Consider the following 24,365-nt stretch of genomic DNA (forward strand, 5'->3'; position numbering starts at 1 on the left):
TAAATTTTGCTAAATGCCGCATACCTAAGAATAAAAATGGCTGGATTGTAACTTTTGGTGTAATTTGGGAAAATGGTATAATTATATGACAAAATGCATTTCTTTGCATTTTGGTGCACATTTTATGATAAGCGTTCTGCAGTTACCTATAACAGTTCTTATTAGCTTTGAAATAATTTGATAATGATCTTTCGCCTAATCAGCGAATATTTAATGCAAGATTATGCTCTCATGTGGCTGGCGATTTTTTCCAGATAGTCGAAAAAACTTGGTATAGCTATCTTCATTTCAATTCGAATACCTATGTGTGTAATCGACAAATTTGTAATTGATAGTTCGAAATGGAACTTGAGGTGAACCTATATTTCGATTCGAATGTGTGTGTGTTACCGACAAATTAGTTATTGTTAGTTGAACTTTATCCTTAGTTGAAAATTTCCTATCCATATAGAACGTAGCCTATTTTACGAACTTACGTGCGTCTTGCAACGAGGCAGGCTTCTCATCAAACGTGCAATTGAGGTAAGTTATTAAACCTAGCAATGTACGTAACCATAGATTTGAAAATTTAATATACATTCGTCATTGAACAACTACAATGTGGCAAGGTAATTCCATTGGATTTTTAAACATTACATCTCCTACCTAGCTTATAGGCTATTAAGGTAAGTTAAGATTGAGATATTCCAATTAGATGCTCGTGTAAAAGCAATTTATTTTAACTCTTGACATGTTCCTCACTTCCTGTTTCGCGTCGCTACCGTAGTTGTCTCTGTACAGTTGTGGGCTTCGTTGGGGGTTGGTTAAGTTAGGATTACTTGGTTCTCTAGTCTCGCGAATGGCTGGTCATATATAGTTTAATCTTTCTCTGAACATCTCGCTGATGTACTTGAAAGTTGAGGCTTGTTTCCACGTGTGAAAAGAAGGAAGCAAGATAGTGATTATTCTATTCAAACACGTTAAATTATAGTTAAAGACCACATAAAATATTTCAAATGTGTATATGAACTTGAATCTAATTAACCAAATAATACTCATGAGTCATGATAGACTACGAAGTACTAGGCAGTTCGCGCCACCGAGCATATGCCCGGAGCTTTAGTCGGACCCTTAAGGCGTTTCTCTCACTGTCATGTTCCTAGTTCGCGTGTCGCAGCAGCGACTTAATGCTGTTGCAGACCTAGCCATGTGACGCTCACGTTGAGATAGCATCGTAGCTTCGAGTGTTGGAATTGCTTGCTGTTTGGCCTGAGACACGATTGCCTCTGAGCGACCAGCCTTGGGCTGCACAGCTTTGTTGTTACCGCCATGTATGAGACGTATTCGTTATGATGAATTGTTCGTAAAATGTATTCAAGTTTACCTTTGTTTCGTTCTCAAAGTATCGTTTCACGAAACAAATACAGCCATGCGGTTTCAAAGGATCAGTTTAAAACTTTTAAGCTTAAGTTTTGAGAACAGGTGTGGAATTGAATCGAACTGTTCCCTTAATAATATTACCGTGCTGGGATGCTTTTTTCACGTGTTAAGAAGAACGCTTTAGTACGTGGCCCTTAGGAAGATCTATTTGAATAATAATGGCAATTTATAATTGTTTGATAACTTTAATCGAAATTGTATAAGTAAAAAGTTCATTTTTTACATTAATCAGCTAAATATAATTGTAAATTTTTACTATAATTTGAAAACTATATAATTTATCAACTTCGAAATAGACGCGGCCTTGCACTTCATCCGCCTCTTGGTAATAGAGATCACACATCGCGTGATTTCATCCGCGGAACGTTGCTACGCAGCTCATGGTTGAACTAGTAGAAGCTTATAGTTCAACCTTATTTATAGCTAGTTAAGCTTATAGTTCAACCATGACGCAGCTGCTCTGTAATTGTCATAACGTAAAAATAAAATTGCTCGTTCAGCCAAAAATAATTTGCTGATATTTTAGATTCATCTTCGCCATTGAATCGCCGTCATGTTTTCTCGCAATTTTGTTATTTTTATTTTGTTTATTTGCGCGCGTCAGCGTTTTTTTGCACACATTCAACTACAAGAATTGCGCGTTTTCTCACGATGCTTGTAATATTCAATGAATGTTAGGGTTAATACATTTGTTTGATTCACTAATGCTGATTCAGCGCTCGACGAAACCTTGCATTGGCGGTATCAGCATTTTTGGTTCATTAAAAAGCTTTTCTTCTAATCTTCTCGTAATGACGCGCAATTGTCTGAACTAGATTTACTAGGCAACAACCTAACCGCTCCTGTCGCATTCATTTCAGAAAATAATGCAAAATTTTTCATCATAATGGGAAATTGATAATTTTTCATTTATTATATTTGAATATCAATATTGTTGGAATATTTATTATACTATTTACATAACATTTGTTATGTAATTGCACTGAACTTTGAAACTATTTCCTTGATCTCTGGTCCGCTCTTTTCTACCTTTTAATGAATTCGATAAAAATATTGAATCTTACGTGGTGGCTTTTTAGTCCTTAGTCCCCTTGACATGCATTGCAGACCAGCGACATTATTCATGAGAGCGACCAAATTGAGTTCAAGATGACTCTTCACTCTTCACATATCGAGAAAGACTGTCAGCAAGTCTCCTGTTTCTTGTACGAGGCTCGGGCGTAGCCCCCAGTCGTCCCTAACTCATAACTTGCACTTCTGTCGATGGAATAAAGCTACTGTATATTCTATTCAGCTTTGAACAACACTTTAAACTGCAGAAAAAAAATCAATGGACAACGACGTTGCGCATTCAAACAGAACAGGTCAGCCTGATCTCGCTAAAAATGTATGGATGGAAAACGGGGCTTCTCGATCAACGTCGCCTCTGTGTGTTCCTTTGATCTTTAAATCCACTGAAGAACCTAAGAATAGAACAACTTCTGCAGCTGAGTTCGAGTATAGTGCGGCGATTTTTTTCTGACATAATCCATCACATATTTGTGTACGACATTTCTGTTTCCATATTTTCATCACTTACTGGAGTGTGACTGGGCATAAATGGACAAATTGGAATCGTATTCTTTACAAGCCTAGCATGCTACGATAGTTATTTAGAGAATACAATCATGAAATATTGCAATGGCGCTATTTAATTTTCATTCATGGAAGATGGTACAATCAATATTTGCACAAATTTAATTCGACATGAATACAAGTGACCGACTTTAATGTCGGATATCCAGTAATTGTAATTGTATGCATGCTCAACCCTATAGATTCTTCCGCGTCTTCCCATGTTAACGCGGCTTCAATATTGGTCGCGTTGTTGGGCTCTACATAGCTCGCCATTATGTAGGTGTTGTCTCCGTAGCAAGTTGGATTAGCATGCAGTTGTGTTCGATAAGCCTCGGCCAACTAAAGAACTTAGCCCAGTGTACGCCCTCTCATGTATGCACATGCCGATACTTCACTCTGCGACTCCTCTTAAGGTACTTGTATGAAGGTCTCCACACCAGCCGATGGTTATAACATGGCCGAACTAGAACTATAGTGATAAATTGGCAGGACTAGAACTATAGTAATAACTTTGCAGAACTAGGACTATATTAATAACTTGGCAGAACTAAAACTATGGTAATAACTTGGCAGAACTAAAACTATGGTAATAACTTGGCAGGACTAGAACTATAGTAATAACTTGGCAGAACTAGAATTATGGTAATAACTTGGCAGAACTAGAATTATGGTAATAACTTGGCAGAACTAGAACTATAGGAATAACTTGGCAGAACTAAAACTATGGTAATAACCTGGCAGGACTAGAACTATAGTAATAACTTGGCAGAACTAGAACTATAGTAATAACTTGGCAGAACTAGAACTATAGGAATAACTTGGCAGAACTAGAACTATAGTAATAACTTGGCAGGACTAGAACTATAGAACTAGAACTATAGTAATAAATTAGTAGGACTAGAACTATAGTAATAACTTGGCAGAACTAGAACTATAGTAATAAATTAGTAGGACTAGAACTATAGTAATAACTCGGTAGGACTAGAACTAAAGTAATAACTTGGTAGGACTAGAACTATAGTAATAACTCGGTAGGACTAGAACTATGGTAATAACTTGGCCGAACTAGAACTATAGTAATAAATTAGTAGGACTAGAACTATAGTAATAACTTGGTAGGACTAGAACTAAAGTAATAACTTGGTAGGACTAGAACTAAAGTAATAACTTGGTAGGACTAGAACTATAGTAATAACTTGGCAGAACTAGAACTATAGTAATAACTTGGTAGGACTAGAGCTATAGTAATAAATTAATAGGACTAAAACTATAGTAATAACATGGCAGAACTAGAACTATAGTAATAAATTAGTACGACTAGAACTATAGTAATAACTTAGCAGAACTAGAACTATGGTAATAACTGGGCAGGACTAAAACTATAGTAATAACTTGGTAGGACTAGAACTATAGTAATAACTTTGTATAGGATTTGTACGCGAGACCTTCTCTAACATTGGCCCGAAAATCAGTTGGTTAATTTTCGATAAAATCTTCGAATTTTGAATATTTTGTTAATCGAATATTATCTCGATCTAAAGGACAACAAAAAACTCGTGTTGTCATTTCGTCGATGATTACCTACTGTATATCTACAATAATAGAGTTAGCTGCGAAATTTCGTTAGCTTCCGACTTAAAAATCTCCTTTTTGAGATCTTTTAAATTTGTCGTTCATGCGAAGATGGAATTGCAATGTTTTCTGAAGTTTTTTTCCTATCAATTATAGATATAAACAATGAATTAGAACAGAAACCGTAGCATCGGCGATTTTCACCTAAAATACTTGCAAAGACGTCAATTTCAAATGCAAAACGGTACGATAATTCTGAACCTTAATATCCATTCGACTTTTAGCTCTCGGCAGTTAGGCCTCAAAGAAATTGATCTTTTGGTATAAAAATAATCACGTTTGAAGGCTTACGTGCGAAACTGCTTCAGGCTTACACTAAATATGGCTTAGCTTATTGAATGTTACGCCTGCTATGGAGCTCATTTTCATACTCGTGCATGAGATGCATGCTCGCTAGAACTGAAGGTTATTTTATGTCATGTTGCAGAAACTCTGATGCAGTATAGTAACCAGGTGAGAATTTTGTGACGTATACTTTATATAAGCGCCTCGTTTTGACGGATCTGTGGTTTTGATAGTTAATATCTTTTCGAATAATTTCTGGGAATATTTTACATCGTTTTATTTTTTCAAATGTAATTTATACACTACGGTATCTCTTGCAAATAGCCTCCATAAATCGGTATTAGCCTCTATAAATCGAGCTACGTACTTAAAAGTATAGCTAGCGCTTCTATCCAGAAGGTCCATGCAGTTGTTTAATTTACTGTGTTATACGAAGGTTCGATTACATTTGCTGGAACTTATTTCCATGGACTTCTTGCGAATATGTAATTTATAAAATTTTTAGACAGTTGCAATTATTAACATTCAAATTCATAAGAGTTATTTAATTCTTTAGTGTTTCATAGGATATTCATGATTTCTAAACTTGTATGGTGATTTTATGCAGAGGCAGGTTCTTAAAATCTGTGTGGATCTTGAAAAGATTGTTCAGTGCATATGAACGGTTGGTAAACTGGCAAGTTACTAGTATTAACTAGTATTATAGTTGATACTTATAGATAATTGTCGTGTGTCCGGGGCCTCGATCGGCAATTCGTATGCAAGACTCTAGTTAATATGGTGGCAATCTAGGTGCCAACTTTGTGTATTACTGCATTCTCAATTCAACGGAGATTGGCCTGTGATTTACATTACTTTTGTTTACGGAGGTGGGGCTCTTGCCTCTCTTAGTCTTGCATGGTGCGATAGAATTTGACCAGTTACGAGACTCCCGCGGTTGTAAAAATGTGAATTAATTTAATACGCCTGATTCTAGAAGTTTTATTCCTTATTAAAGTTATCTGTGAAGTTCACCAACTGTCTAGCTCTTCAAGAGAAACCATAGCTCCTAATTTTAAGTACTTTCATAGTATAGGTTCATAAGAAGGAAGGATAAAGGATTCCTGCTATCGGCTTGCGATACCACATAGCTGACCGGGTGGAGTTCCAAGAAGGACTGCAAGCTTGAAGAAATATTCTGCCGGAGGTTAGATTCTTCAACAGCAAGGTCATTGTCTGAGCCCCCGCTGTTTCATTTTTTTTCAACCGTTCGCTCTGTACCTTTGTATGTTTCTGTACGTTGTAAACTTAGTGTTATTTGCACGAGATGTCAATGTCAGTCCCATGCAAGCTCCATCGAGTTTGTGTATGTGCAAAAGTTATGAGACCCGATTCCACTGTAACGCGTTAGTGCAAAATTTCTTAATCTTATGCAAGAAGTCTGAATTGTCTGTTAACGGCACAAAGATGCACGCCTCTGTGGAATTATGTTGTGCAATTATGCAGTTATGTAGGAAAAATGTGTATGTTTATGCTCGCACACGCATATATGTGTGTGTGGAGCTTGGCCAAAAAAGGGCATGGCCAGAACCCTGTTTGTCCGGTTTCGACGGTATTGTAGAGCCGACAAATATGTTTGGTATAAGTAATGCGCACCAAAATACTGCAGATATTAACCAGATAAGAGCTGGTCATCTAACCGTACATGTCGGCACGCCATGAGCCCTTTCTAGTGAGATCGGCACCGTGAAATACTGCGATGCTAACGGCCATTAAAACTCGCAGCCAGGTTTCGTTCTGATAGAGAAAGTATAGGAACTATGATGAAAATTTCGGGAAAACATATGCTTGCGTGTGTAAAAACTGTACCTATGATTCAATGCCACATTTTTGCGTCCATGTCTGTTAATGAATGAGACCGAGTGAAGGAACCGAAATATGGGGGAATTATTATTAATCGGTCCTTACGGAAATGCAACGAAGTTTAATCCCGAAAGTTAATTTAGCTTGTGTGTTCAATTAACTGATGTTATCTAGTATACCTATTTTCTGTTGGAAAAAAGCCCCTTAAACCTAGTAACACGATTTAAGGGTTGGACGCATGATAGCTTCACTCGATCATTCCTCTAGTAATTCGACGTTGTCGAGCCTACCTCGTTATTTTTGTTTGAAATCATAATTTTACGGGCTTATAAAACCGTCACTGGAAGGTTGTTGCAAATTAGTGCCTGCATGTCTAAAATTATTGCACTTGCATTGCACGCTTGACGTGCCCAAAGTTAGGCAAATGCGTTTTCGCGCTGCTTGTATCTATATTAAGTCTTGAGGTCAGTATAATAAAGGTTAAATTCGCCGAGAACAACTGCAGTCAGTTTATAAAATTAGGTTCGGTTTTATTGTATGATCTATTTTATTTCTGTGAATTTCTATGTTATCATTACCCGCACAGTAATTTTAGTTTACGTTATGTTAAGAATCAATATTAAAGGGTGAATTACTTCTTCATAATTTTGGAAAATGCATTATATTATCGATTTTATCGAGCTTTGAGCCATTTTGTTACAAATCGATTTCACATAAGAAACACTTTCAATAAATCATAACTAATTAAATAAATACCTGCCCTTCATGTAGCTGAAGACAAAGTTTACTATCATCCTTACAATTCCTAATAATTTATACCTTGGCTTGACTTAATTCATTCTCGCTCTTATTGAAGTAGTCTTAATCACTGCCCAGCTTACGGACATATAGAGGCACCAGCTGCATGTAGAACGGCAGTGCAAAAGTGCAATACTTGTGCAAATGAAAGTGAAAGGCTAATTATTATAAGTTATTGTCTCGCTTAACAATAGCTGGGGCTCAAAGCTAACAATGGCAACAAATGGGTCGCAAGTAAGACACCATTTAACGCTCCATTTTTGGACTGCTCCATATGGAAGAAGTTTCATGCACCAACTCCATCGACTAACTTTGCATCAATTTTCACTGCACCGTGGATTTCACCTTCAACTATACAGTGAAAGGCTGGCCAGCGTTGATTTAATTCCAGCAATTTGTCAGAAGATCTCAGTAGAGATTATTTGGGGCTTAGGGATGCATATGTTATGCCATATGGGTCATGCGTTCGGCTTGTAATTTGAGCAGCTGCGCGGTAGCATCATCGTACACTAGATACAAGTGTGAAAATTAAATCATGTTAAGAATTGTTTCCTTTTTCAATTTTCGTTGAATGTTTCTTTCTTTTAAATTTCGCTAGATTTTTATAACCGGTTGATATTTAGAGTTAGTTGAAATTCAATCTCAGGACTAATTAAGTAATTTACAATCTGCAACCTCTAATCATGAGGCTAATTGCTTTATTTCCTACAATTAAGTAGCAACAGTCGTCAACAACACCGTTATTTAATTCATAGGTTGTTACTAATTATATATGTATAAATTTAAATGTTTAAACGCAAAAAATGCATTTAAGTAGCTGCTTTGCGTTTGTTATGGTAACTTTCGACACATGATTATTGTAAGTATTTTGTTCACAGGCACGTTAATTTCAATACGATTTTATCGTTACACAGGAAGGTTTTATCCGCAACTCAATCTATCAAGTTTAAAGTTTCTGTAGCGAGCTACTGACTAGAAAATTCTAATTCTCGAAAAATCAAAAATGCTAAAATTCTTTGTTGGCAAAAAAAGTACCGAATTATTGTCTGTGGTTACAAGATTCTTCCTCGTGCCTTTTTTTTTCTTGTTTTGTGCAAATGGCCAAATTTTTTCACCGCGCCCATCGTTTTTTTATATCTTCTTGCTATCGCTAATGTTTACCCTGCAATTTAAATTCACATGACAATTACAGGAGCTCGTAAAATCTTCTCTGTTTGGTATCAGGCGTGTCTCGTTGGTTACCAAATGACGTAAATTTCACAAAAATACGGCTGATTCAATCAAGGTCACTTTTATCATAAATTTTTATTTTCTTATCTAAATACCCACAAACATTACTTATATTCTTAAAATGAGTTAGGTCACGTTGCTATAGTTCATATGCATTTTTGGAAAAAGGCGTTTGAAAAATTTGCGTCATTTAATTAACTGGATGTGATGAACGAGAATATACAAGAGGCCATTCATCACGATACTTAATTTCATCCCTGTATTTTAGCTTGTTCTCGGTAAATACGTAGGTTGCAGCAAGATGGATGGATGCAATTGATTGTTGTTTGCTGTGTGCATTCTCGTGGCTGATGAGGGCAAAGGTGAAGAGCACCTGACCTCATGTCGACCCTCGAACGTGGGTCGAGTTTGGCACATGCTTGTTCATGCACTGAGAAAATTAAACGTGTCATATTGTCCAAATAGTGACGCTCTTTCGTATATATACAGCCCCAGTAAAAAACAGACGTAGCACTGATTCGCTCGCTTGCCGGACCAAACTGTGTGGATGACCCATACAAGGACAAATGTGCATCGTAATTTGGGCATGTCTCACTAATTTCTCTGAATGTAAAGACAGATTATAGACTGCAAAGCCTCATTGAATATCACAACTTTTTTTTGATGAAGAATTTTGATAAACCGTCGGATTGAGTTGACAATCATTTCAAAATAGGCTAATTGAATGCTTTCACTTTATGCTAACCTCAAGAGAGTTATTAAACGTGTTGTGGCATGTACATAGTCTGATATTTTTGTTAATAATTAGAATTTGGTGAAAGTAATCCATCTGCGTCGCGTTGAAAAAATTATCTATACACGTGCTCACAGAACATCGCGTGCCATACCGCCTCATCCCGCGACTGAAGATGGGCGATGTTGTCTGGTGGAACATCAATTAGCTGAGCTCGATCTTAGCCCTCTACACCTGTCTCTTATACACATCTAGATGTGTATNTTACACTTTTTCTTGTGATGTATCGAGTACATTAATTACATCTGTGGCTGGACCCTATATATTTTAACGCACGCTTATTAATGCTGGACGAGAGTAAGTTCGGTGAATTTGTTCATTGAATATATGAATTTGTTATTGTAATATTGTTTTATGAATACTGTTCTGGTTTCAATTGGTTTTCATTCACATATAAATATGCGCGTGAGATGAATTTTGAAATTTTGTAAGTTGGGTGTCATAGTTTCGATGAAAAATTGATATGAAATAATTTAGTAATTGGCTATTAATTATCAACTTTAATTTACGGATAGAAATGATGGATCCCTAAAAAAATCACACTTTGAATAAAATCTGGTGCATGGATATGTGGCATCGGCCAGTTTGTTTGATTTTAAGTTGATTATGCATGCAACTCAGCATCAATGTTTTCTTATTGAATGTTTTAGAATAGAATAGAATAGAAGTGTCGGCGCTGAAGAAATAGGCCCATGGCCTGTTGCCGATTCTTGAATTTTTCGTGACTTGATTCACAAGGGATCCGGCCTTTGGAACCCGATCTTTCCATAACTGACGATTGATTGAGATAGCCGCTGGACTTATTGCCTGGTCCGTAATTTGTTAGGCATTTTAATGGAATGTTATCTTATTATCTTAACATTCTTATGGAATGTTATCTTATGGAATGTTTCTTATTGAATATTTCTTATTTCTTATTGAATATTTCTTATTGCATGTTTTCTTATTGAAGGTTTCTTATTGAATGTTTTCTTTTCGAATGTTTTCTTATTGAATGTTTTCTTATTGCATTTCAAGCTAAAATGAGACTCGTGCGTAAATTATGTCATATTCCTGTAGGAAACCGTCTTCAGCGGGTGTACAGGCACGCGGCATGTTCGTATGGTCAAACGTTTCCATAAATCTTATGGAAGAAAGAGACGTCGATTTCAAATGAGCTGTTGATCATGTGAAGCGATTTATCGGATGAGGTTTTTTCGTCGAAGAAAAGCCCCAACTCTTTTCAGAAGAGCAAAATTTTGGCAAAAGAGACTGGGCACGAAATATTTTGGTGTTTCGTCTCCGGCGATCGAACATGTTAGAAGTAAATGCATTGCTTAGATTTCATTTGAATTTGCGATGAAAGAGACATAATTACTGACATTTTTTCATATACGATCAAATAAATACATTGTGCTCTCCCTCACGAAGCTACCTTTATGAACCTTTGCATTTTTTCTGCGAATAATTGCTAATCTGAATTTGTGGTTGAACGAGAAATATCGTTATAGCTTGTTAAGATCAAGTAATTTTCTTATCGCATAGTAGGTTCTGTGATAATTGTCGAAAATACATACGTCTACCGTCTACGTCTTTCTGCCCTACATATTGTTCCGTTAAATTATACAACGCAATTTGGTTTTATCCGCGCCCATTAAATTGGTTCTTTAGGTTTTTACTCATCAATATTATAGAAAATCATTGTTTCCATTGCTTTATACCTCTAATTATCATCACTGTAGAACCTAGCAAGTAAGTGTATACCTGTGATGCTATCTGTTGGTTAAACCTATCAAGCAAGTGTATACGTGTGATGCTATCTGTTAGTAAAACCTAGCAAGCAAGTGTATACCTGTGATGCTATCTGTTAGTAAAACCTAGCAAGCAAGTGTATACCTGTGATGCTAGTAAAACCTAGCAAGCAAGTGTATACCTGTGATGCTATCTGCTAATAAAACCTAGCAAGCCAATATTAGCTGTGATGATGATCTCGGGTCACCAAATTAACTCGCTTCGTAAACCTGCTTCGGAGAGCGCAGCCTTCAAACACGTTGATATATAAACAAGCTCAATCCCGAGTCTTGTACGTCATTAGCTTCCTTATTAGTCTCTCCAAACTAGATCTCCGGCATTTACAAGCAATGCTTGAAATAATTGCAACGCCATATATAAGCGTATCATTACAACCACTCTCGTTTGCAATTTACGTTAATTAGACCACATGAATATTTAACATTGTTGGTATAGCTTGAGGTCTTGTGCTAAATTGTTTTTTATTGGTTTATTCATTGTGATAATTTTTCACCTACTTGGTATTTGTTCTAAATATTTTATTTTGAAGTGAGAAAACTTGGTAAATTTTTTCACAATTATTGATCGTACTCAATGGACGATGTAATTTAAAATTCAGGTAGAGGTTGCCTTATTCTTCAGAGGTTCACGCAATTCATATTGTATATGCTATTTGGAATGAAGCTTTGCCAACAAAAATTTCTCGCTGAACTGTAAAAAAAACATCAGTATTGATATGGTGCTTTCTAATACACAAGCGTTCAAGTCGAGTGTTAACTTGGAATGTAATATAACATGAACTGCAGGTTATTTTTACTCACGCACAATATACCCCACAGTCGTATTTGCATGCTTCCATCTTGACTGGATAATTTCCTATACAATCGCAGCAATCAACTCCCTCGCGGGACGAAATAGGAACCCTGTTGCTCGCTTCACATTTGTCAATTGTTAATTTGCGTTGGGCAAATGCCTTTGCTCATCCTTTAGATCGAGACGTGGTCATAAATTGTGCTCAAACTACGAGAGGCAAAATATCTGAAGAAACTTGTCAGCCTCTTGTTACTCAAGATAAACATTTTGGCATTGAGGAACTGTGCTATGGTGCATCTGATATAGGCAGCCTCTTGGAAGCTACGCTATTGTAGGGAGCATTTTTATTGATGAGACTGCTTGATTGTTGGTTACTTGTGATACGGAATTGTTGGAAAATGTACTGCATATATCGTTCATGTTATGACAAAACAAGTAAATGATTCCCGCCCGTCTGATGTTTGGATTAAACTTTCACTTTCCTTTTTGTTCAAGTAGTCCAGTCTGCAGTTGCATTTTTTATGATGTTTGGTCTCATGTAACGCAGCACTCCAATTCTCGTATACTCATCCATCTGACTTGCATTCCAAATACGTTCTATAATAGAGGCAAGCCTTTGACGCCACAAATTTGAGCAATTTGTCTCAGGCGTTCTTGCTGATGAACTTTTCATCCGGCAACGCGCTGCAGTTAGCATACTGGACTTGAGCCGCATACTGGACTTAAGCCGCTATAACGTGTACGTAGGCCGCATACGTACTGTACTTGAGCCGCTACGTGAAATTAGGTAGCTACATGTACTTACGCGAGTTTGGATAGTACGACCCCAGAACTCCGTTGTACGCATATCCGGTAACGGCACCGAGAATCTCTTGCAGCGGCGCCTGCGTATATTGTAGCTGTCGAGACGCCGGCATACCGCCCGCCTGGTCACTGGTCAGACCGGCTGATATGACCGGCCCTATAAGGCCGAATATTTGCCGGCTTTGCTATACGCCGCCGGCCGGGGACCAGAGAATTTTTTTTAAGGGCAGCGGTGAAGGATTAAGAGCGATTAGAAGGACATGGGTAAGGACTCCTTAGTCTCTTATCCTGCTGCCTCAAACCAGACTCTGGTGTAATGCTTGCAATTACTGGGTTAAAATTTTATGAAAATTATTTGATGTGAAGATAATCAAGGCATTGTAATAAATAGCAGAGCTTATAATAAAAAGGGCGTTGTTTATTCGAAAATTATATATGGAATTTTGTATTATTTGGAAGCAGGTAGCCGTTTCTCGAGAAAAGACTTCATATGGAGAAGCAACCGTTTGTGTTAGTCGGAATTTGGTGGCGTCATTGTTGCCTCATGGCTTCTGGCTATTCAAATTGCCGCTCTATATCCAAGAAATGAATTCTTGGAAATGGCCGATGGCTCTCGATGGTGGTTCATTGAGAGCTCCTATATAGTACTAGGCTGATGGGGAAAATCGTTATGCTTGGAAAATTCTCACAGCTTGCACGATTTATTTCTATACTCATCACCTCCAAGCAGGCGTAATAGTCCTGATATTTAGTAAAATAATATATATTCATCTTTCACTGATCCTGATGTATGGTATATAAATATGAATCGAGTGCTATTTATGGATTTAATAATTAATGTTGAATATTCAAGAAGAATGTTCGAAATTCGGGTTTCAACGGATTTCAACGCACTCTAAAGTGAAATCAAAACTTTGTGTTCTACCTTCGAGTTGACTGATTTTTTATGACTCGTTCTCCTTCTTAATATATTTGATTTATTGCAGTTGTAAGATGTCAACGCAGACCGGATGCTAAGTTTATTCATTTATTATTATTTATTTATTCATTTATTAGGTACCCCCCGATTAGAATTGTTTGTGCAGTAGCTCGACGATATCTGCAGGCCATATCCATGCAGCAAGTTTAAATGCACCATAGCTCTCCATTCAATGCTGATTATTCTAATCTTATGCATTGAAACTATGCAGCGACATTGTACTAATGAGTTGCTTTTATTTATAGCTGGGCTGATAGTGTACTAAATTTAAACCCTATTATGTTTCGCCAGCGGGAGATATTGATAACGATAATTAAGGAATTTTCAATTATAATATTCGATTCTTACTTGAATTGCTAAACGTATGCATTTAAATTATAATCGATCAAATTAAATTTCAAGTTGTGTGTGGCTCTGTATGCCACTTATTCTTATATGCGGTCTCATAACGTNCTGAGAGGAGATTGCAGATACTCTGAAGAGATAAGGCGAGTGTTGCTGTTGCTCCTTGCCGCTGTTGTTTTTGTGCTTTTGGTTGTTCAGCATTTCAACCTGAAATAAACATTAATTCAACGTTTAAAAATTAGCAAAAACGTTTCTTTAAACCAATGCAACTCGGTGACTATTTCGGGTGATTTACATTGTGTTCGTCTTCATCGGGTGACTAACTCGGTGATTATTTCGGATGATTTGAATTGTGTTCGTCTTCATCGGATGACTAACTCGGTGATTATTTCGGATGATTTGAATTGTGTTTGTCTCCATCGGGTGACTAACTCGGTGATTATTTCGGGTGATTTACATTGTGTTCGTCTCCATCGGGTGACTAACTCGGTGATTATTTCGGGTGATTTAAATTGTGTTCGTCTTCATCGGGTGACCAACTCGGTGATTATTTCGGGTGATTTGAATTGTGATCGTTTTCATCGGGTGACAAACTTGAATTTAGGTTAAAATTTTACCAAAACAAAATTATATTTAATATATTTGATGATCAGGAGCGGGAAGTTTTTCTACGCAAATTAACATTATTGATTGATGAAAATTAAATCATTCATCATTGAGATGAGTGGTGGTAAATATTTGTATGCGCATTTGCCTCTTTTTTCCAGCCGTGTACTATAAATCAACAACATTGTATTACCGGTACTTTGTACTATTTTGTGGTACAACGTGTTGGTTTTACTTTTTAGATTCTTACTTGAATTGCTAAACGTATGCATTTAAATTATAATCGATCAAATTAAATTTCAAGTTGTGTGTGGCTCTGTATGCCACTTATTCTTATATGCGGTCTCATAACGTATGTTTTGCTCGTGACCTCCTATAGATGAACCAATAACGCACCACATCCAATCGTCTATCATAATGAAGTAAATAAACGCTTTATTCTATTCATAAATAATGAATAAAACAAACCCCTCGGAACACATCGAACATCTAACAGTGCACATATGAACCTATAACGCACTTCATCCAATCCTCTCTCGATAATAATGAAGTACATAAACCCTTTGCTCGGAACACACCAAACATCTAAGAGTGTACATATGAACCTATAATGAAGTTCATTTTCTCTGCTCTCATGATGAGGGACGGCCAATATTGAGCCCTTTCTCCGACCGTGTCATTGATGCATCAGATCGCATCATACGAGTATCATTGTCTTTAATTTGGGCAGGTTTTTTTGGTGCATGGTCGTCGTCTCAAGGCAAGGTATCGGCCAGTGGTTTGTATAGAGCTGAAAATCCTCATCTTGTGCAACGCTCTACATGATTTAGGGACTTGCATCACTTGCAGTCAAAAACTGAACGAGGATATTCTTATATTTAAACATACATGTTGCCTACAGGATTTTTTTTTATAAAATATTAGTATTTATATTCCAGGAGAAAGTAATCTAGTCCAAGACTATACTTCGCTATCTTCTGGAAACAAAAAATTTCCACCTCTTTAAATTTAAATAAGCAAAACCCATAGTGTGAGGTCACAAAAAATTCAATAAACGTAAATTATTTTTACCATAAATCCATGCGATTTACGGTAAATATATTCCCTTACTTCGGAAACTTTCTCTCAATTTTAAAATAATCCCATATAGGCATGATTTTTTGTGCAAAATAATTTTCTGGATCCTGTTTCTGCGTTGCAACGCACCAAGATCCGCGGGACTGAGAGGAGATTGCAGATACTCTGAAGAGATAAGGCGAGTGTTGCTGTTGCTCCTTGCCGCTGTTGTTCTTGTGCTGTTTCTTTAACCAATGCAACTCGGTGATTATTTTTATTCGGGTGATTTACATTGTGTTCGTCTCCATCGAGTGACCAACTTGAATTTAGGTTAAAATTTTACCAAAACAAAATTATATTTAATATATTTGATGATTATGAGCGGGAAGTTTTTCTACGCAAATTAACATAATTCATTGATGAAAATTAAATTATTCATTATTGAGATGAGTGGTGGTAAATTTTTGTATGCGCATTTGCCTCTTTTTTTCCAGCCGTGTCCTATAAATCAGCAACTTCTTACAACTTGTAATTGTACTATTTTGTGGTACAACGTGTTGGTTTTACTTTTTGTTTAACGCCATTGATCTTTAGATCAATATAGATCTAAGAATAAAGTCAGAAATACTGGCGTCAGAAATAAAGATTTGATGCCATTGATCTTTCTTATTTTGGAACTGAAGTCAAATTTTAGGTGACCCATTGCCATTATTTATCGAGGTATATGCCTCGCACTGCCACTCGTGTATCTTCCATCATCCGAGTGAAGTATACTTTCACTTGCATGGGCCAGGCGACCCTTAGCATTGACGCTCTTCATTGTGAGTAACGACGAGCTTAGCGACACAAGCTTGCATTCTCACACTCGGCAAAATGAACGAGTCATATTGTCAAAATAGCGACACACTTATTGCAAGTAGCACTGATACGCCCTTTCGTCGGCACAATCTACGCCATGATGATCCACACAAGGGAAAATGTGCTTCGTTTTTTCGGACAATGTTTCGCTGTTTTCTCTGAATGTGCTTCGTTTTTTTTTTTGGTTTCGCTGTTTTCTCTGAATGTGCTTCGTTTTTTTTTTGGTTTCGCTGTTNAAGAGACAAAAGTAATAGTTTGGGGTTCAACCGTGCCATCTTACAAATTTCAAGGTTCAGATCTGTAACCGTGCCATCTTATAACCTTCATGGTTCAAATTAAGCTGTAACCGTGCCGTCTTATAAGACGTTTAACCGTGCCGTCTTAGACTTTAACCGTGCCATCTTATAACCTTCATGGTTCTATAGGCTGTGCCGTCTTATAACCTTCCGTGCCGTCTTATAACCTTCATGGTTCTAGACTTTAACCGTACCATCTTATAACCTTCATGTTTCTAGACTTTACCCGTGCCAGCTTATAACCTTCATCGTTCTAGACTTTAACCGTGCCATCTTATAACCTTCATCGTTCTAGGCTGTGCCGTCTTATAACCTTCCGTGCCGTCTTATAACCTTCATGGTTCTAGACTTTAACCGTACCACATATAACCTTCATGGTTCTAGGTCGAGGCTCATCCAACAGTGGATACGAATGGATGCGTGCGCAGTTGTAGATTTCTGGCCCAAGCATTTGTGCGCAGCGCCTGATGCGCGCTGGCTGTGATGAAGCGTTCTCTTATTAGTAGTATAGTATAGAATAGTATCTTCGGCATTAAATAAATAGGCCTGGATAGGCCTGTCGCCGATTCTTGTACTTTTCTTGACTAGACTGGCCTTACGGACGGAAGATATCAGTTGTTCCGTAGGGTACGAGGCATTTTAAGACTGAACATATGCTCATGCATGGCCTTGTATAACCTTCATGGTTCTAGGCTGTAACCGTGCCATCTTATAACCTTTATGATTCTAGGCTGTAACCGTGCCAGCTTATAACCTTCATGGTTCTAGGTGGAGGCTCATCCAACAGTGGATACGAATGGATGCGTGCGCAGTTGTAGATTCCTGGGGCCATACTTTCAAAATTTGCTAAGTTAACTTAAGTACTTACGTTCTATTTTCTGGTCTATGATTGGTGAATTTTGCTTGAAAGGCCGTCAATGATTGGCTGGTGAACTTACGATCTCTTAACTTTTTTTGAACGTACGTGCGACCAGGTGTTCGAGAGAGAGAAAGGTGACGACCCTGTTTCGCGGTGCCAAATTTCCAGTTTATTCACCATTGTTCGACTGAATGAATTCAAATTTATCGCGTGAATTTACATGATCTCTAGCTGTCTTATTCTCGTGTTGGATGAAAATATGAATTATTAAACTCGTCTGTTCACACGCGTGTTTTATGGGTATATCATGCAGAGATGAAAACCTTCCATTTAGTCACACGTTGAATGATTTAAATAATTAAAAAATATAATACTGTGAAGCATTCAAAGGATATTCAACTCTTCAGAAACTTCATTAATGAAAGTCAGCAATTCTAAGTTGTTGCATTTCTACACATTTAACATTATTTTTTATGCCTCAGTGTCGCTATCTCGTAATTAGTGCTTGTAACTCTTTACTTTCTTGCCGTGTGTGCTTGATTCAGAGTAGACGTTGATCGCTGATTTAATATTCAAGTTTAAATAGCCAATCACTTTGTGAAAACTGGCAACTTGAATCGCCTCGCTTGAATACGGTGATCAGTATTCGCTCGCATATTCTGGAATTATTCACTGCTCTGAATGATGATTCCGGGTCGTGTTGCAGTGAATGGCTTTTTAATTTACCGCAGAAAGCTTTATCATATACTTCTAAAACTATTCGCATTTAAATTCATTAAAAACAACCACAAATTCATTTCCGCACATGAATTTAGCGGCGCTAAAAATGTCATGCTTTTCTCTAATATTCATCTGTATTGCATTGCTGTAATGCGCGCTTTCCATTCTCTGAAAAATTACTGATTCAAGTATCACAAAGTATTGAAAATATTCCGCGAATGAAGTTTTTTAGGTTATATAAAGTATATATAAACATATACGGTACGTTCTATTTCTTGCTAGGTACTAGATATTTTTAGATGTACAATATGATTTGATGTACGAATATAAGATGTACGAATATGTTCTGTAAGATGTGCTTAATTTAATTTTGTCCCGTATTTTTTCAACGCCAATTCATGCATAATCATCGTTCGATTCGTTCAGCTGTCGGATTATCCATCGGCCGCCCAATCGAAGAAATTGAACCCTTCACTTGCATGCAATTCCGTGTAGCGATCAGTTCGCCTGTCCAGCTCCCTTTGAATGATTTGTGAAAGGTTGTGGATTTATAGATGCAGTTTCGCTGTGGTCGCACCTGCGTGTCTGGTCTTCTTATTTTGTTCATAATTTAGAGTAATATAAAAGTGGTTTATTTTGTTCATAATTTAGAGTTATATGAAAGTGGTTTATTTTGTTCATAATTTAGAGTGATATAAAAGTGGTGGTCGTGTTTTATTTAAGTTGAGGTGGAGACTGGATTTTAATTCCATTTACTAATCGTTATGAACTTTAGATACTTTGTTGTGTTTTGATGAATTTCTCTTTATATTCATCTCTGACTTGAACGTACAAGTAAGTTGCTTCAGGGGTTCCGTTAAAATTTCGTTCTGTTGAATTTATAAGGTCTACTTGGATTGTAGTGACCTATAAAGGTCTACTTGGATTGGCATCCCAAGTTGTTACAATGACACTGTTAGAATTTGTTCAACTCAATTGTACTTTGTTTTTACGTTGCCTGGTATACATATATATTTTTTATGCATGCTTGACGCTCTATCCTGATTGCTGTTGAATTTTAAAATATGTTATTGCTAATGATGATTATTTTTGCTTTGACTAGCTTAAAAAAACTTATTATCGTTCAAGTAAACTGTGAATCAATAGTAAGCAAATTAGATGCTGGCTGTTTACATTTTCCCGTTAGCGCTCGGCTACTTCAATGCTTTGCAAGAAATGATCCTCAATTGGAGTTCGTTGGGCTGTTCGATCGTCTTGTATTTTGCAGTTGGCTTTCACCGAAGATTTTACAACTTTATTTTATGTGCTTTATGAGGCCACATTATTCAGAGTTTTATTCAACAATTTTGTATCGTTATTTACAGGGATTGCATGCACTGTACTGAAGGTTTTGGTGCTAAATTAAGTGAAAGCAATTTAATGTGGGATGTTGCAGTGTTTATCATGATTGTAAATAATGTATAGAAACATTATTCCCGTTTCTTTTTCAGTTGTCTGAAGTTTAATTGAGAATCGTAGATTTGCAATCACCCTAACTATTTCCTCCTTATGTTTTAAATATTTATAGATTTTATAACTAAATGTTGCATTGCCTGACACTTCATTTTCTCCCCGAAGCGTTTACCATTATTATTAAATTGTTGATAAATACAAAGTTTTAAAGTTTTATATGGAAACGTAGAATGTGTTCTCGTGCTGCGGTCGGCATGCGGTTGACTGATGTGACTGATGTTCGTGACTCATCAACAACGTCAGGCTTTCTCATTACAGTGCTTATTTTGATGCACCGAGGTTTTGTATTTTATTATTATTATTCTTTGAGTTTAAAATTGCAATTTTCTCCTTGTCAAGGCATGTGTGGTGATTTGGCTGCGTGAAATTAACCATAGCGCGGATATTACCGAGACTTCTTCGCAATATTTGGAATTTGGTCTTCAGTGCTCACGATTTTTAGTGAAACTTGGTGCCTCAGAAATTTTTGTCTTTAGATGCGATGACCTCGACTTTTATATTTTTATTTTATGTTTCATTACAGTGCAATCATTATACTTTTATTTATTGGTTGATTTAGTATTTATGTATTTTAAATTATTTAAAGTATGGTTGATAAAGTATTTATTGATTGATAAAGCAACGAGCTACGAGGACTATTGAATTGAAATACCGGTGGCCTATGAAGAACGCTCGTTCTTTCGAGAGTGCTGGTAAGGCTCTTGCATCAGAGCTGCTTCTTGTTATATAAATTATTAGTAAAGTTGAGTGAGCTGCAGTGTGCAGATAACTCGAAAAATTGTGCTGTGAAAAGCGTCTTTGAGCGAGTGGTCTTCAAGACTTTTCCACCGTTTATGCAGTGTCAGAATTGTAAAATACAAAAATTTTCACTAAAATGTCCTTGTATTGTGTACCAAAGCATCAAAATTAATGGCAAATTCGTCCGATAGTTTTGAAAAATGCACTGAGTAGATTGTATCGACAATAATTTATTTTCCCGTTCATTTTTGTTTTGTTTAAACAATTAATGAACGATCGCTGTGTTTGAGATTGAATACGACCTGACCTTTATAGGACGTATATTACCTTGTGTCCTATAAATTAATTTACATTTCTGTTACAAATAACATTATAAGGATAGTGCAACTGAGACTAAATGAGCGGTAAAGGGTTAATAGCTCCTATGAAGCCGCTAATCAGACACGCGTCCGACAATTAAGGCTGTTTTTGCGCTCGGCGCTATAGCTTAACATCTGGGCGGTTGACCTCTGCATGTAAAGACGGTCACCAGAGACTGTAACCTTGCGCTGAAACTTTAACGTTGTGAAGAAATATATTAATTTCCAGCTAAGACAAGCATTTAATTTGGAATTCGATGAATTGAAAAGTTATCGATTTGCATTTAGTTAATTGATGTTTAATTCCTGGTATAATGTTCCATGTTCTGCAAAGTATGATAATTGGTTAAAAAGATCTTTATTTGTCGATATGCGATAGTGCTCATCAATGTTTTTCGGTCGTTCAGCTTTATTCAATCTATATAAATTTAATTATGCTTATTGGATCAGTTTAATGTTATTCCTAGATGTGTAATTTTGTAGATTGCATTTTATTTTGTGTCCTAATGTTCTCCGTATCACTTACATCGCTCACAAAAAATTTGCCGTGAAATTTAGGCGTATCACCGACTGGACGTTTCATACTCTTTGTCATGCTTGAATCAATGATTTTTAATAAAACCCCATAAGTTGAGGTTGAAATTTCCTCATAAAACATCCTGAAAATGGTTATCTTTTACAAGTTTCATTATTGCAGTTTGTCTTCATTGAGTTTCTGATGCATAAAATACCTCATGTGACCCCTGAATGATGGGAGTTATCTGCAACAGATGGTATAGTCTGCTTGGGTCCTAACAGATGGCAGGAGAGATAAGCTCCGCAGCTGGCTCACTCGCATATCTCACTGATGGCTTAAGAGGGATCCATGCCTCGTAAACCATATATTTCAATTGACCATGTCGTGTTCCGCCAGCTCCATGAGTTTCTTCTTTTCTTGCATCATGGGTCAAGTAAAACAAGCCTCGGCTTGCAGGGAGTCAGGCATAATAGGAACGCTCTAGGATCGCCGTATCACATTTCCTGGAAGTCCTTAACTCCTGCACTTTCTCGTACGGCCGCCACGTGCGCTTCATATCTCCCCTGCCTGCATTGTACAGGGCAAAGACCCTGCATTGCTAAAGGCTTAATGACACCAATTATATACTGCGATCAGAGGTACAAATTGTTCCATACTTTCAAAATTCGCTAAGTTTGCGTAAGTACTTACGCTCTATTTTCTTGTCTATGATTGGTGGATTTTGCTTGAAAGGCCGTCAATGATTGGCTGATGAACTTACGATCTCTTAACTTTTTTTGAAAGGATGGCCTCCGAAGAACGTAACGTGGACTTAAATTCTCTGCCGTGAGGTATGGCATGATTAGTTCACAGCGCGTAGCCATGTGATTTTACAAACTTTTACAAACCAAGGCCTTGGTACAAAATCTTGCTTCGCTTTTTTTATGGAGATTGGCAGTTTATTTCTGCGTCGTGTATATCGATGCAGTATTTTTTGCGGGTGAATCTAAAGGAGGTTGAATAATTCATCTGTTGGTTGCATGAATTGTTCATAAAGTCAGAATGCGAGGCAGGAAATTTTTGTTGAGATGAAGTTAAAAATTACAGCGGTTTATGTTCATTTGATGAAAATAAAATCTTCGCGATTTTGACGCTCTTGTGATTATTCAAAAACTGGGAATCGGGTCAATTTAATTCTTTTGAAATTTGTTTTATTGTGATTGAGTTGTTTGTATGCAGCCACACAAATCTCGCCCAATCATTTGTGTATATTGTATTAGAAATAGCAAAACTCTGAATATATTTGCGTATTTCTTCCTTATATGTGGCTGATAGTCGAGTTTCCGTTTTACAGTAAAATTTTTGCAATAATAACGTTGCATTTAAACACATTTAATGCAATATAATTATTATATCTGAGTTTGTCTCTTTACAGCATTTTAAACTCCGATGTTCCAAGTTGATCGTATATCAAATATTTTCTAGGGAAGTATACCTCCTGGTTTACATTATTGAATATAATAAATAAAGTGTAAAGAAATTTCCATCAATGCTTGCCTCAATAATGTACATATAATAGCTGCAAGAGACGGGGTTTGCGGTTGTTCTAGCCGCATGGAGTTCGTCGGCATATTGCAGTCTCGACTCAGAGATTTGAGCAAACGTTGCCGTTGCTTTGATGTCGATCTAGCCAGGATAATAAGCTAGCTGTTTAAGGCATAATTAATTCATTCACTATGAGTGTTTTCGCTTTCAGACGACAATGAGTTGGAGCATTTACTACCTGTAATGAAGCTCACTGGTTTCAGAGGCGCTAATCCATTCATGTTGTCGCTCATTACTTCCAAATGTTGCGTGTAGGCTTGCTTCCTTCAATGCCCCTCGTTACTTAAGCGACATCACTAATCATATGCAAGACTTATTAATCATATGCAAGACTTGACACCGTGAAGGATATAAATCACGCTCGTGTGACTGCTGTAAGGCAGTCCTGTCAGTCTCGTGGTGAGTGCGGTATTGTAAGTTTCATTGACGCCTCACCTTGACTCTGATGGTTCGTAGTAAACTACAGGGCATAGTAAATTGCCATCTTGCCATCGATCGCTCATAATGCCATCTGTTCGCTCTTCTCGAGGCGCTGTGTATACTGTATATTCATAGGCGAGTTTCGTTTTTGAATAATTGTTTGGGTTTTATAGTTTTTTCCGTGTCATCAAAATTTAAATAATTTCGACATTTGAAGAAGTAGAAGTAGAAATATCTTGGCAGAAATTGGAATTTAGTTGAAATGAAAATGTATCAAAATATAATTATAGACGGTGTTTATGTTGTTGATTTTGTCGTATTTTTAAAGTGGTATTGAACTGATGTTTTCGGCATGTGGTGTCGCCCATCTATGGTGTCGGCTCGTTGCACAAATGTGAATTTTTCGGCAAACATTTCAAGGCTTGAAAACGAAAGTATTTATTGAACACCAGCTGGGCCTGAAACAAGGTCACTTTTTTGAGCCTACAAATGTGGTGCCATTTGTATGAAGAA

The 24,365-nt window shown here is 36.9% G+C and overlaps 1 protein-coding gene across 1 annotated transcript in view; it reads left to right on the forward strand.

Annotated features, from left to right (window-relative positions):
• Positions 1-252: 252 nt before the first annotated feature.
• Positions 253-24,365, forward strand: part of LOC108669204 (semaphorin-5A) — a gene marked incomplete at its 3' end in the record, with an annotated part of 43,094 nt that continues 18,981 nt past the window's right edge. Inside the window, exon 1 of the mRNA XM_018156509.1 lies at positions 253-522. The remainder of the gene's footprint in view (positions 523-24,365) is intronic.

The sequence above is a fragment of the Hyalella azteca genome, unplaced genomic scaffold (assembly GCF_000764305.2).
Source record: "Hyalella azteca isolate HAZT.00-mixed unplaced genomic scaffold, Hazt_2.0.2 contig3034, whole genome shotgun sequence".
NCBI lineage: Eukaryota > Metazoa > Arthropoda > Malacostraca > Amphipoda > Hyalellidae > Hyalella > Hyalella azteca.